The following is a 12,340-nucleotide window of genomic DNA, read 5'->3' as shown; positions in this document are numbered from 1 at the left end:
TTTAGGCTTGTGCAAGTACCATACTTTCCACACTGTAGGATGTACCGGATCATAAGTCAATTAATTATTTATTTCAAAATGATGTCATATATAAAGGCAAAGCAAACTACAAAGCACACTTTGCGAGAAAAGAGAGTAAGGCCACTCCGTCAGTCAGTCAGATTCAATTAACTGCTCTCACAGTATAGTTTTGGAACATGTTTGTGTCACGCTAAAAGTTAGCCACATTAAAAACGTTTGCAGCGTTAAAATAATACCCATAACTTCTAACCTGCAGTACTTAAAAAAAAGACTGATATTGCTAAAGCTTAAGTTACTGTGAACACAATAACTTAGTTAGTAGTTCAATGTCTTTTCATGGTTTAAAGTAAAGCAGTTCATTTCAAATATAAGCTTACTTGAGTTCACCACATGCAATGACCTTGAGGAGGTCACTGGGAGGTTGATAATATGCTTTCTTAAACATATATATTATAAAAGTAAATAAATCACACACTGACAAAACCTCCTTCAGTAGTTCAGTAAAGACTACTTAGTTGAACACTGATGTTCTCAAAAAGCAATTTAGTAGCTGCAATTCCTCAAAGCTTTGGCTTATTAAATTTTATAGTCTCTGTCTCGAATGAGAATTTACTGCCCCAATTGCTCAAGATGTGAAGTGTATAAAATAATCCTTTGCCAGCTGTCAAACAGGAAATTATTTTGGGGAGAGGATTCACCCTGTTTTTGTAAGTGAATTACAGATTTAGGTCAATTCTACCATGATATTAATTAAATGTTAATTACTACAAATGTAATTTAATTCAATCAAATGAGGGGAAAAAGAAAGAGGACGAACAACTTACTAAACTTGACAGAACAGAGCAAAGTTTTGTTGTTTGACAACACGGCACCCTGTGTCACAACAGTGTGTTCATTCATCCGTGACAACAGTGTGAGGATTGCCAAGGGCAGAGCGAGTAGCTGCAACACACTCTTCACTGTCATGTTGCCATCAATCCTCAGCTTTGTCTCCAACTATGTCAAGACAGACGGGAGACGTGGAGGAGACGACGATCCGGAGAGTGACAGAGGGAGAAACAAAGTGGAAGAAAATGTGTAACACACTGAAAAGTCAACAACAACAAAACAGAAAAAAAAAAAAAACAACGGAAAAAACATTGGGATGAATTATCTAAACTGAAGCAGTACTGAGAATATTCCCAAAAATTGTTAGAGCATCTAAGGAAATAACTTTAGGCAATGTTTTACAAAAACACAGCAGAAGATCTGACTTTTCACGACTCTTGCGCTTAGACAATTAAACAAAGGTGTAGCTTAAATTTCAGATCTCAAAGAAATATAGATGTAAGAAGTTGTGGTAACACTTTATATTAAGATTCCTTAACAAGCTTTGTTAACACATTAACAAGCATTATAAATGAATTTATAGGGTGTTAGTAAGACATTTATTAGTACAATAAGTCTAATAAGGTTTATTAAATTACTTAGTTAACACATTTACAAGCATTATTATTAGGATGTTTTCAAGATGCTAATAATGCATTTACTGATATTATAGGTGCTTAACAAATGTGTCAATGTTAATAAGCTTAATAAGATTGATTAACAACCTTTGTTAACAAATTAAGAATTATTATTATTGTTTGGGGTTCTAGTAAGATATTTATTAGCATTATAGACGCCTGACACAAGCGGAAGTGTTCATAAGCTTAATAAGTTTTATTAACTAACTTAATTAAACTTAATTAATAGGCTTTATTAATGTGTCAGATGCTAGTAAGATATTTATTAGCATTATAAATGTCTTGCAAATACCTGAAAGTGTTAATAAGATTTATTAACATCTAAAGTCAGACCATTGTCTTCTGAATCCATATTACTAAACTGCTTATAAGCTTTACAAATGTATAAATTAACTCTGTTAATAGTTTATTAATTGTTTTGCAGCACCTCATCTAAAGTGTGGACGTTTTTTAGCACAACCACAAAGCGTAAAGATTGTAAAAAGAACTTTATGACATTAAAACAGACTAAACATACACAAATCGTTTTGTAAAAGATATATAATAATTTAATTCAGACAAATAAATTTTTTTAAAACATATATATACTGCTGTTGGATGACTAGCATCATAGCTAATAAGGATAAAGTATTAGCATCTATCCTGAGTGAAACATTCATTGAAAATCCCATCACCAGGAGACAGTTCTCTGCATTCAATGCCAACTGCATTCAACCACTGTTGCCTTGCTTCAAAGTCCACTAGAAAGTTGCACAAGTCAGTAATTTTTGAAGAACGAAGACAATAAACCTACAGGAGTCATGCTAAAGCTAACACGCTAACGACCGACCGGTACAGAGTCAAAGATGGGCGGGGCTTTTTTCGTCACCTGTGTGAAAGCAAAGTCTAAGAGGCCATTCAATTGGCTGAAAGTGAGCACGCCTGCTTTGCTGATGAGTTTGATTGACAGATTCATTAGCCAATGGTGACATTAGTTAACCTGCCCATCTTTGATTCATAGATGGGCAGGTTAGCGTGTTAGCTTTAGCATGGCTCCTGTAGGTTTTTTGCTTTCCGTCTTCAAAAATTACTGGCTTGTGCAACTTTCTAGTGGACTTTGAAGCAAGGCAACAGTGGTTGAATGCAGTTGGCATTGAATGCAGAGAACTGTCTCCTGGTGATGGGATTTGCAATGAATGTTTCACTCAGGATAGATGCTAATACTTTATCTTTATTAGCTATGATGCTAGTCATCCAACACCAGTATATATATATGTTTTAAAAAAAATTATTTGTCTGAATTAAATTATTATATATCTTTTACAAAACGATTTGTGTATGTTTAGTCTGTTTTAATGTCATAAAGTTCTTTTTACAATCTTTATGCTTTGTAGTTGTTCGTGGTAAAAAAACGTCCACACTTTAGATGAGGTGCTGCAAAACAATTAATAAACTATTAACAAAGTTAATTAATACATTTGTAAAGCTTATAAGCAGTTTAGTAATATGGATTTAGAAGACAATGGTCTGACTTTAGATGTTAATAAATCTTATTAACACTTTCAGGTATTTGCAAGACATAATGCTAATAAATATCTTACTAGCATCTGACACATTAATAAAGCCTATTAATTTGTTAAGTTAGTTAATAAAACTTATTAAGCTTATGAACACTTCCGCTTGTGTCAGGCGTCTATAATGCTAATAAATATCTTACTAGAACCCCAAACAATAATAATAATTTTTAATTTGTTAACAAAGGTTGTTAATAAATCTTATTAAGCTTATTAACATTGACACATTTGTTAAGCACCTATAATATCAGTAAATGCATCATTAGCATCTTGAAAACATCCTAATAATAATGCTTGTAAATGTGTTAACTAAGTAATTTAATAAACCTTATTAGACTTATTGTACTAATAAATGTCTTACTAACACCCTATAAATTCATTTATAATGCTTGTTAATGTGTTAACAAAGCTTGTTAAGGAATCTTAATATAAAGTGTTACCGAAGTTGTTTTTTTTAAATTATTTTTATGGCATTGTATCAGTTATTTAATACGACGGAGTATTAGGGCCACCAAAAAAAAAAAAAATTAGAGCCACCAAAAAAAAAAAAAAAAGGAAAATTACGAGATTTTATCTCGTAAATTTAGGAGATAAAAACTCGTAAATTTACGACTTTTTATCTCATAAATTTACGACTTAAAATCTCATAAATTTACGAGAAAAAAGTCGTAGATTAAGGAAAAAACACCGAAGTTGTCCGTTTATCGGAACCTAGCTTGAAGATGAAGTATGTGGAGCCTTTTGTGAAGCTTCATTTCCGGATTATTATAGGTTTAAAACAAAGAGATTCTGAACCTTTTGGCGACTCAAAATCAGATTATTTTCCGTGTAGCAGTCTTTCCGGGGTTCAGTGTCAGTAAAGCGGAGTTTAATATGTAAAATAAGGAGCTCAGAGACACGTTTGGGTGTAGACAATCGCTGCAGCCTTTATTCTCCTTTTCATTCACATATCCTGAAGTTCATTTGTCTCATTACGTCATGAACCTGTCATCCCAACACCAATCCGGAAGTAAACAGTGTTACAAACGCCCCCTTCTGCAGATGAAATGTCCCGTTTCAGCATAAAACAATAAAGAGGAATGAAAATAGTGTTTTATATTAGCTTTGGAACGTTGAAAATGCCAAAAAAAGTGCTCCTCCTTTTGTGTGACGGAAGCGTCACACAGACGTAGAGTCTTGTCTTTGGTGGAGGAAGAAAGGATTCAAGCGGACAGGTGCAGGGACACCGACGACGGCTTCATCGGGCTGCAGTGATCCTGCAAACCAACCATCAATAAATAAAACTTTAATGAATCGTAAATCAACCAAATGACCTTCCAGACATTTGGAACGTTATTAATAAACATTCAGCTCACCTGTTCAACAAAGTTTAGTCGGTCTGCTCTGCTGCTGCACGGCGTTCACCTGCTGCTCTGCATGCTAACTTCCACTGTAATCTCCTAAAATTACGACTTTTTTTCTCCTAAATTTACGAGTTTTTATCTCCTAAATTTACGAGTTTTTATCTCCTAAATTTACGAGATAAAATCTCCGGATTTGAAGACACCATTTTACCATAATGCTCTGTTTTAAGGGGTTAAAAGTAGGGATGGGGAAGCCGTAGGGGTAGGAATGGAATTTGGATTTGGCCTTAAACTAAACATAGCTCTGACACAAACAAACACAGTACCTGCTTCCTGTCCTCTTAAAGGTGGAGAGAGAAAAAAAAGGAGGTCAACTTAACGAGAAAACCCCATTTAAAGTGATGTAATAATGAGAGGTTTCAGTCTTTGGATTATGATTGATAGTTTTTTTTTTAAGTTGGCTATTTGATGGAGACGAGCACTTTAGGTGCTTACAGTGAATTCCACTGCAGACGTGGGCTACTAGAAATCTTCCACTGATGTGAGAACACTGACATTGAAGTTTAAATAAATAAAGACGCTGAATGCATTTCAAAGGCAAAAAAAAAGGGGGGGGGGGGTGAAAAGGAGAATTTCTTTTAGGGATTTGTTGCAAAGGCAACATATTTCAGTCTCCAGCGTCTAGACAGATGCAGTGATTGGAACCGAATGGAAGTGAACTGAAAAAAACAAGGATTTTATGAATGTATAAAGAGACACAATGAGGGAGACTGATAACCCATCTGGAGGTTTTGCAATGGAAAAGCTGTACTTCTGATGCATCTCTGCACAGTCTGCTGGCTGTGGAGTGGGATCTGACTATGGCCTGGATTTACTGACATGGCTTATCACTGGATGAGCTGCCTCTTCGGGCACTAAAAATTAGTGCTTGCTCTGGTTATACATTCTTTTGATGTCGTTCTCTATTTTTGCTATCTTTTCTTTAGTCCATGCGTCGCCCTCTACAAAAACGCTAAACTTCTATTTGATTACTGCAGTGATCATAATCCCTCTGAGCTTTTCCAGCATTTGCTTCAAAATAAACACTTAAATCTGCTCTTCCTCATCTGAACCATTAGTAAATGACTCTGTAATAGCAGACTATTGTAATAGATTATAATAATCCCCCATACCAACTCAAATATGTATCAATACTCGGAACAAAAAGGCAAAAGAGATGTCTGACTAATCTGCGGATTACGGTAATGATTTCCAGCAGAGGCTGTGGGTCAAGGTAAAATGTGATGGGAGGTGAGCTCTCGGGCTTACCATGGCAGCTCAAAGGGGATTAACGTAGGCAACTGTTCAGCAAGCAACATTACAGGATTGCATATATTGTTTTTTTTTACAAATACAAGCATTATTGTAATCACTCACGCTACACATTCAACATTTTTAAGAGATCCCACAACTGCGGGCTTTTCCTCGTGCATCATCTGAAATGTCTTTGAATGCTTTTAATATTTTCAAATGTTAATCAGAATAACTGCAGACAACACTTCATTTGTATATTGGAAATGTTTAATCTTTCCGCATTTTTCATTTTTTACATTTTTGATGAAGAGTTTTGACTAAAGATCTGTTTTTATTGAAAATCTTTTATCGTTGCCTCCTAGCACCCCAATCCGTTTGAGAAAAAAAAAAAAAAAACAATGTCCCAAAATGTTTTTACGATGACTCTTTGGGATAAGATTTATATTTGAAATCACAGCCTCATGTGGTCAGAGAGTTTAATTTATGTTTTTTATGCAACCTTAGATTGACTGTACAGAGATTAATGATATAGTAAATAAAAACGTTCGTTAACCAAAAAAAAAACAAAAAAAACTTCCTTAATCCAAATAAAGAAACATCGCTTCACCCATTGTATTCTTTCACTTGCTTTGCCTTCAAAATTCAAAACAAACGATTTCTGTCCTGAACACATTTGCAGTTCCACTTCCAGTTGCTTCAATAATGTCTGTGTCACAGCCAATGCAAGCTATAAAACACAAACACTGGACAAAAGGTTGATGTATCTTATTCAGAGGAATATTTAAACTTAATTTGTGACTTGAATGCATGTTGGTTTTCTTAACATTTCTGTAGAAAAGTATAACTAAAACAAACGTTTCAAATACTTTACACCTAAAGACTGCAGTGAGACGACACAGCAGTTAAAGAGAATTATCTCTTCCTTTAGGTTGCACTAATTGAAGTTGTAGATTGAGTGGTTAAGAATGTGACGGGAACTTGACCGGACTCCAGAAACATATCTAGTTGCTGTCTGAAAGAGTGTGTGTGCGTGTGTGCGCGCGCGCCTTGAATGGACACATGAAAAGCCTGTCACCACACACTGATGTGTTTATTTCGGTACAGCTGGAGTAATCACTCACACACAGAGACAGACGCAGACAGGCACGCACAATACACACACAAGTCCAAAAGTCGACCTGGCATGTGCAGTCCTTTAACTCCGCCTGGCCTTTGGGGGTTATTCCCACTCTTTTAACTTTTAAGATTTATTTATTTTTGCTGTCACCCCGCTGCCTCCGTGTCTTAATAGCCCCCACAGTGTTTGCGGAAAAAATATATTGTCAGAATTTCTCTGGCCCCAATGTTTCCAAAAGGAGTCTCTTGGATTTCATTTTGTGGACAGATTTGAAATACCTAGCAAAAAAAAAAAAAAAAAAAAAAAAAATAAAGGAAACAAAGACATTTTCATTGCAAGTAAACACTCGGCTGCACCTGTTGCCAGGGCTCTGGATCTGCAGACTGTATCCATATTGACTTTCTTGTTGAACTGCTGAACTCTCCTTGCTGAATCCAATAGCTTTCTATTAGCTTTTAAAGGCTTTATATCACAGTGCAGAGATTTAGATGCATTTCTAGGATTCCACAATACCTCAAATTGTGTCTCGCTGGAGCTTGGGATTGAAAGAGAGGCAGACGAAGAAACATGTAGAAGACAATTGCTTTTCAGTGGAACAGCACTGTCAGAGGAGAATGAAAAAGGAAGTAATAGTGTGAAGGTGAGCAGACATTTTCTTTGCAGCCTGGGATTAGTTTGACCCCGACCTCTCAAGGCTAGCAGTTGTGCTATGATCACAGACTAATCTGTGCTTTTGTGTGGATTTTTCCTGCACATATGTTAGCACCAATGAACGTACACGCACGGCGAGGAGAGCATGCTGACATGTTTACTCCCTGCGCTGTACAAATGTGAATGTAAATTTTGATAGCGTGTGTGCAGAGACTCAAGACTTTCATGAGGCATGTTGACAGCTATGGGCCAGCTGGGCATTCATATATCGGTATCACATGTCAGGGCAATAACCCCATCACGCCGACAACTTTAAGGCAGTCGTCAACTGTTGGACCAACAGCAACTAATATTAGAAACGTTTTTAGAGAGGTTAAAGGACACCGACATCAAAGGACCATCAATCAAGAGGAGCAGTTGCACATCAGAAATGGTGACAGAAAAAAGTGGAAGCACAGAAAGATCTGATTAAAACAGAGAAATAGAAAAGATAAACATTTCCACTTAAGTCAGCAGAGAAGCGGCGAAATCTATTCCGTTCCTGCCCCCACCGTCACCTTTTTCTTTTCTCGATCTTTCTTCACATTGTCTGGCTGAGTGCTCTGCCACTCTCTTCGTTCTCTTCTATCCTCTTAAGAGAACTCTGCCGTTAGGGGTGATTGAAAATGACCGTCAAACCCGAAGAAGTGGAACCTGATTTGGTGACTTCTTACCTGCGACCTCCTCCTAGCTCTGCCGAGCTCCTCACCAGCGCCATAACAAATTAAATTTTGTGTTTTCATACATTCAGGTGGAAGCACAAGAAAACAGATGGAAAACAGCAGAGTAAAGAGCAATCTGAATTGCAAATAGATGGCTTGTAGTTTCAGCCGTCTGGGACCGGAAACAAAATATGCGAGCCTTCCAAAATAGATGCTTTTTATGTGGGACGTTTGATGAGAGGATAAAATCTGACATGGCTGTGGCATTCAGTGTATTACACACGAGTGGATGTGCCAAAAACATCTGCGTAGATAAGTATAACTGTAAATATAATTGGTTGAATGCTGTAAAGCATTCAACCCTTTGTTTTCCTGTTTCTCTTTATTTATTTATTTATTTATGGTATCTTCCGCCGTTTTTTGGCACCTAACTCCTCCTACAGTTTTTATCCAATTTTAACCATTAGACTATTAAAACGTTCAGCTCTTTCAGCTTATTCCAGCTATGACTTTTGGTTTTTCAAATCCTTGTACTTTTTAAGATATTCCAGGTTGTCCAGGATTTTTTCCCCCATAGAAATACATAGGAAACCCCACCACCACCCCCTGCAGAAGCTCGCTGGTTCAAGACCCGGCTCATCAGCTTTTACAAAAATATATATATTTGGTTGAATGCTGTAAAGCATTCAACCCTTTGTTTTCCTCTTCTGCTATCTTCCGCCGTTTTTCGGCACTTAACTCCTTCTACAATTTTTAACCGATTGTAACCATTCAACTTTTAAAATGTTCAGCTCTTTCAGCTAATTACTGCTATGACTTTTGGTACTTCTAATCCTTGTACTTTTTAAGATATTCCAGGTTTTCCGGGAATTTTTGCTCCATTGAAATACATGGAGAATTTTTCGTGCAGAAGTTCACAGTTATACTCCTTCTACAATTTTTCACCTATTTTAACCGTTCGACTATGAAAATGTTCAGCTCTTTCATCTTATTCTAGCTATGGCATTTTGTTCTTCAAATCCTTGAACTTTTCCAGATATTCCCGGATATTCCCGGATTTTCCAATTATTTTGCTCCATTGACAATACCTTTGCTTCTTTAAACCATTGTAACGTCAACATGCTTTCAGGTAGAGACACCGTTCAAACATTTAAATGTTCAAAAGGCTTTGGACTTCAACATAAGGCACAAAATTATTATGGGATGGCAACACCACCTACAGTTTGGCGGCCATTTTGTGCCAAAATGTGAGGCAATTTTAAACTTCTTCAAACTTTCACCTATTTTTACCATTCTACTATTACAATGTTCAACCCTTTCAGCTTATTCCTTTCAGCTATGACATTTGGTCCTTCAAATCCTTGAACTTTTCCAGATATTCCCGGATATTCCCAGATTTTCCAATGTTTTTGCTCCATTGGCCACACCTTTGCTTCTTTAAACAATTGTAACTTTAACATTCTTTTGGCTAGAGACACCGTTCAAATATTGAAATGTTCACAAGGTTTTGGACCTCAACATAAGGTTCAAAATTATTATGGGATGGCAACACAACCTACTGTTTGGTGGGCATTTTTTGACAAAATCTGAAGAAAATATTGCAATAAACGTCATCCATGGCTGGAACTGAACATATTGAAATTCACTGGATCTGGACATATAAGGAATGTGGGCGTGGTTAGCAAACAAAGTTCGTTGCTAAGGACGTCCAAAAGTTTACTTTTTCCGATTCATCTGAAACCGACGTTGATTTGTTCCTCATCTCCAGGCGACCCAAACATAAAATGGTTGCTATGGAGATAAAATCAATAGAAAAGCTGCCATTTTGAAAAGACTGGATTTTCTATCAACTTAGAACATGTAGCTTTGACCAATATGATACTCTCAAACAATGTGTTTTTTTGAGTCAGTTGATGATGTTGATTCCAATGCTAGCACTTTTGGCCATTTTAGCAACATCTTCAAATTTTCAACAGTTCAGCCATTTTTTCAACAATTTCAGCTTTCATGCTTAACTCCTACAAATTTTGACCTATTTTAGCCATTCTACTATTACAATGTTCAACTTTTTTAGCTTATTCCTGCTATGACTTTTTTCTCAAATCTTTGAACTTTTAAATATATTCGAGGATTTTTGCTTCATTAAAATACATGGGAAATCTTATAGCTTAACTTCTTATACAGTTTTTTACCCACTTTGACCATTCTACGTTTAAAATGTTGAGCTCTTCCAGCTCTGTTCAGCCATTTCTTTAGCATATTCAGCTTTCATTCAGCAATACAGCATTCAACCCTGCATTTTCTTCTGGAAATGCAGCCCCTTCTAGTTGAACTTATTTTTCATACCCTCACTTCCTCTGAGTATCTTCATGACTGTGATGGATGGGCAGTCTCCTTGTAGCGGCTTGTTTGCAGCTTTTCCGTGGTCATATTGTGTGAAGCTTGTCACAACAGGTGTGGGGTTTAAGTTCTGATAATATGGGGCACTTAAATTGCACACAGGTGGATTTGATTAAGATAAATATGTGACTCATGCAAGTAAGTGGAAGTACCAGATCTTAGATAAAGGCATCCTAAGAAAATAGTTGTATTTTTTTCCTTCAGCACATTTTGTTTTTACAAATTGAAAATGGAAACTAGGCTTATGAAAAAAGAAAAATGAATTCAAACACAAATCTACAGGAAAACATAACTTTGCAAAACTGGGTAAATACTAGTCTATGCAGGACAAAGTAAAACCAAGTGCTTACTTGATCCTTTAATTATTTTTCTGTACATGTGCGAGCCATATATAGAGTGATTTCTTACTGTAATATGCTGCCTCTAGAAATATTGGCAATAAGCAACCATAGTGGTTTTGAAAGCTAATCTTAAGAAGTCAATAATTCATAAAGAAATTTTGGACTCTTGTACATTGTATGGTTTTGCCTCTTCTATTTCTTTGAATCTTAAAAATGTTATTGATAGCCTATGCTGTCAATAAAACTCTTGTAATAATGTTTTTATCTTTAGAAATTGAACCTAAAAAGATTAGTCTATAAATGGTAAAGACTAATCAGGATCTTAAAACAGTCTATTTTCCATACTATAAGGCCCACTTAAAAAAACCACGATAGTTAAGTTATGGTTAATGGCCGACGAAGTATGCATTATAACTTTTATATATATATATATATATATATATATATATATATATATATATATGCTGATCTTTCCGATGGGTTGAATTAAGCATCAGTTCAGAGAGAAAGTTCACCTCTTACCGCTTGTTTTTGTCCAAATGATGAAGCAAAAGGTTGTTTTAAAGAACCCGGCGCAGTGATACAAAACACTTAAGCTAGGTGACCGGAACTTCTTTTTTCACCGTGCGGTTATCCTGTGGTATATCACTTTTTAATGCACACCGAGCAGCCAATCAGAATCGAGTATTCACCCGGGCCATGGTATAATACGAGTTAATTTTGGTTGTGCATGTTGATGTCAAATTGATTTGAGAGGTATATGACGCTCCATCATAATGTCACCCTGCTTTTTTACGAGTTGAAAACAAGGTTGGGTGATATTTTTAAAACGTTAATTAAATTGATACTTTATTAATCCCACAATATCGGACTGTGTTTTTTTTTTTCTTTTCCTGTTACTAACAAGGTTGAGTTATCGTAGTCACAATAATGTTTGTTTTAGCTTAGCTAGTTTGTATCAGCCTGTTTTTATGTGTTGCAAACAAGGTCGGGAGTTAAATATTGTGAATTGCTAACGTGGCTATCGCTTCTAGCAGGGCTAACGTGTAGCGTGTTACAAACAAAAAGCTTCTCTGCTATGTCCAATTTCCCACCCTAACCCCTAACTACTAAAAAACTATACAGTGCGGGGCTATGTAGTGCCCTGGATTTTTAAAGCAATTCGGACACCAAGCTGACTACTTTTTTTTTTCTTTTTTTTTTAATGGCGAATAGGAAGTCATCGATTTCACAAAATGAAAATCTAATTGATATGAGCGTTTTTCGACAATTATTTATGAATCCACTGTCTTCTGAAGATAAAAAGGCTATTGGTTTAAAAAAATACATCCAAACACAGTTTTTTGGGCAAAAGTTGTTCCACCGCAATGCATTGTGGTCTATAAACGCCAATCTAGTGAGCATCAAAGCACACT

General features: G+C 36.0%; 1 protein-coding gene across 4 annotated transcripts in view; it reads right to left on the bottom strand.

Annotated features, from left to right (window-relative positions):
- LOC101174433 (netrin receptor UNC5C) overlaps window positions 1-12,340 on the bottom strand; it is a 199,177-nt gene that overhangs the window by 58,837 nt on the left and 128,000 nt on the right. The window lies entirely within an intron of this gene.

The sequence above is a fragment of the Oryzias latipes genome, chromosome 9 (genome assembly GCF_053564925.1).
Source record: "Oryzias latipes strain Hd-rR chromosome 9, Olatipes_Hd-rR_3.1".
In the NCBI taxonomy this organism is placed as follows: Eukaryota; Metazoa; Chordata; class Actinopteri; order Beloniformes; family Adrianichthyidae; genus Oryzias; species Oryzias latipes.
The sequence above is the reverse complement of the archived record's forward strand: the minus strand, read 5'-3'. Positions and strand labels throughout refer to the sequence as shown.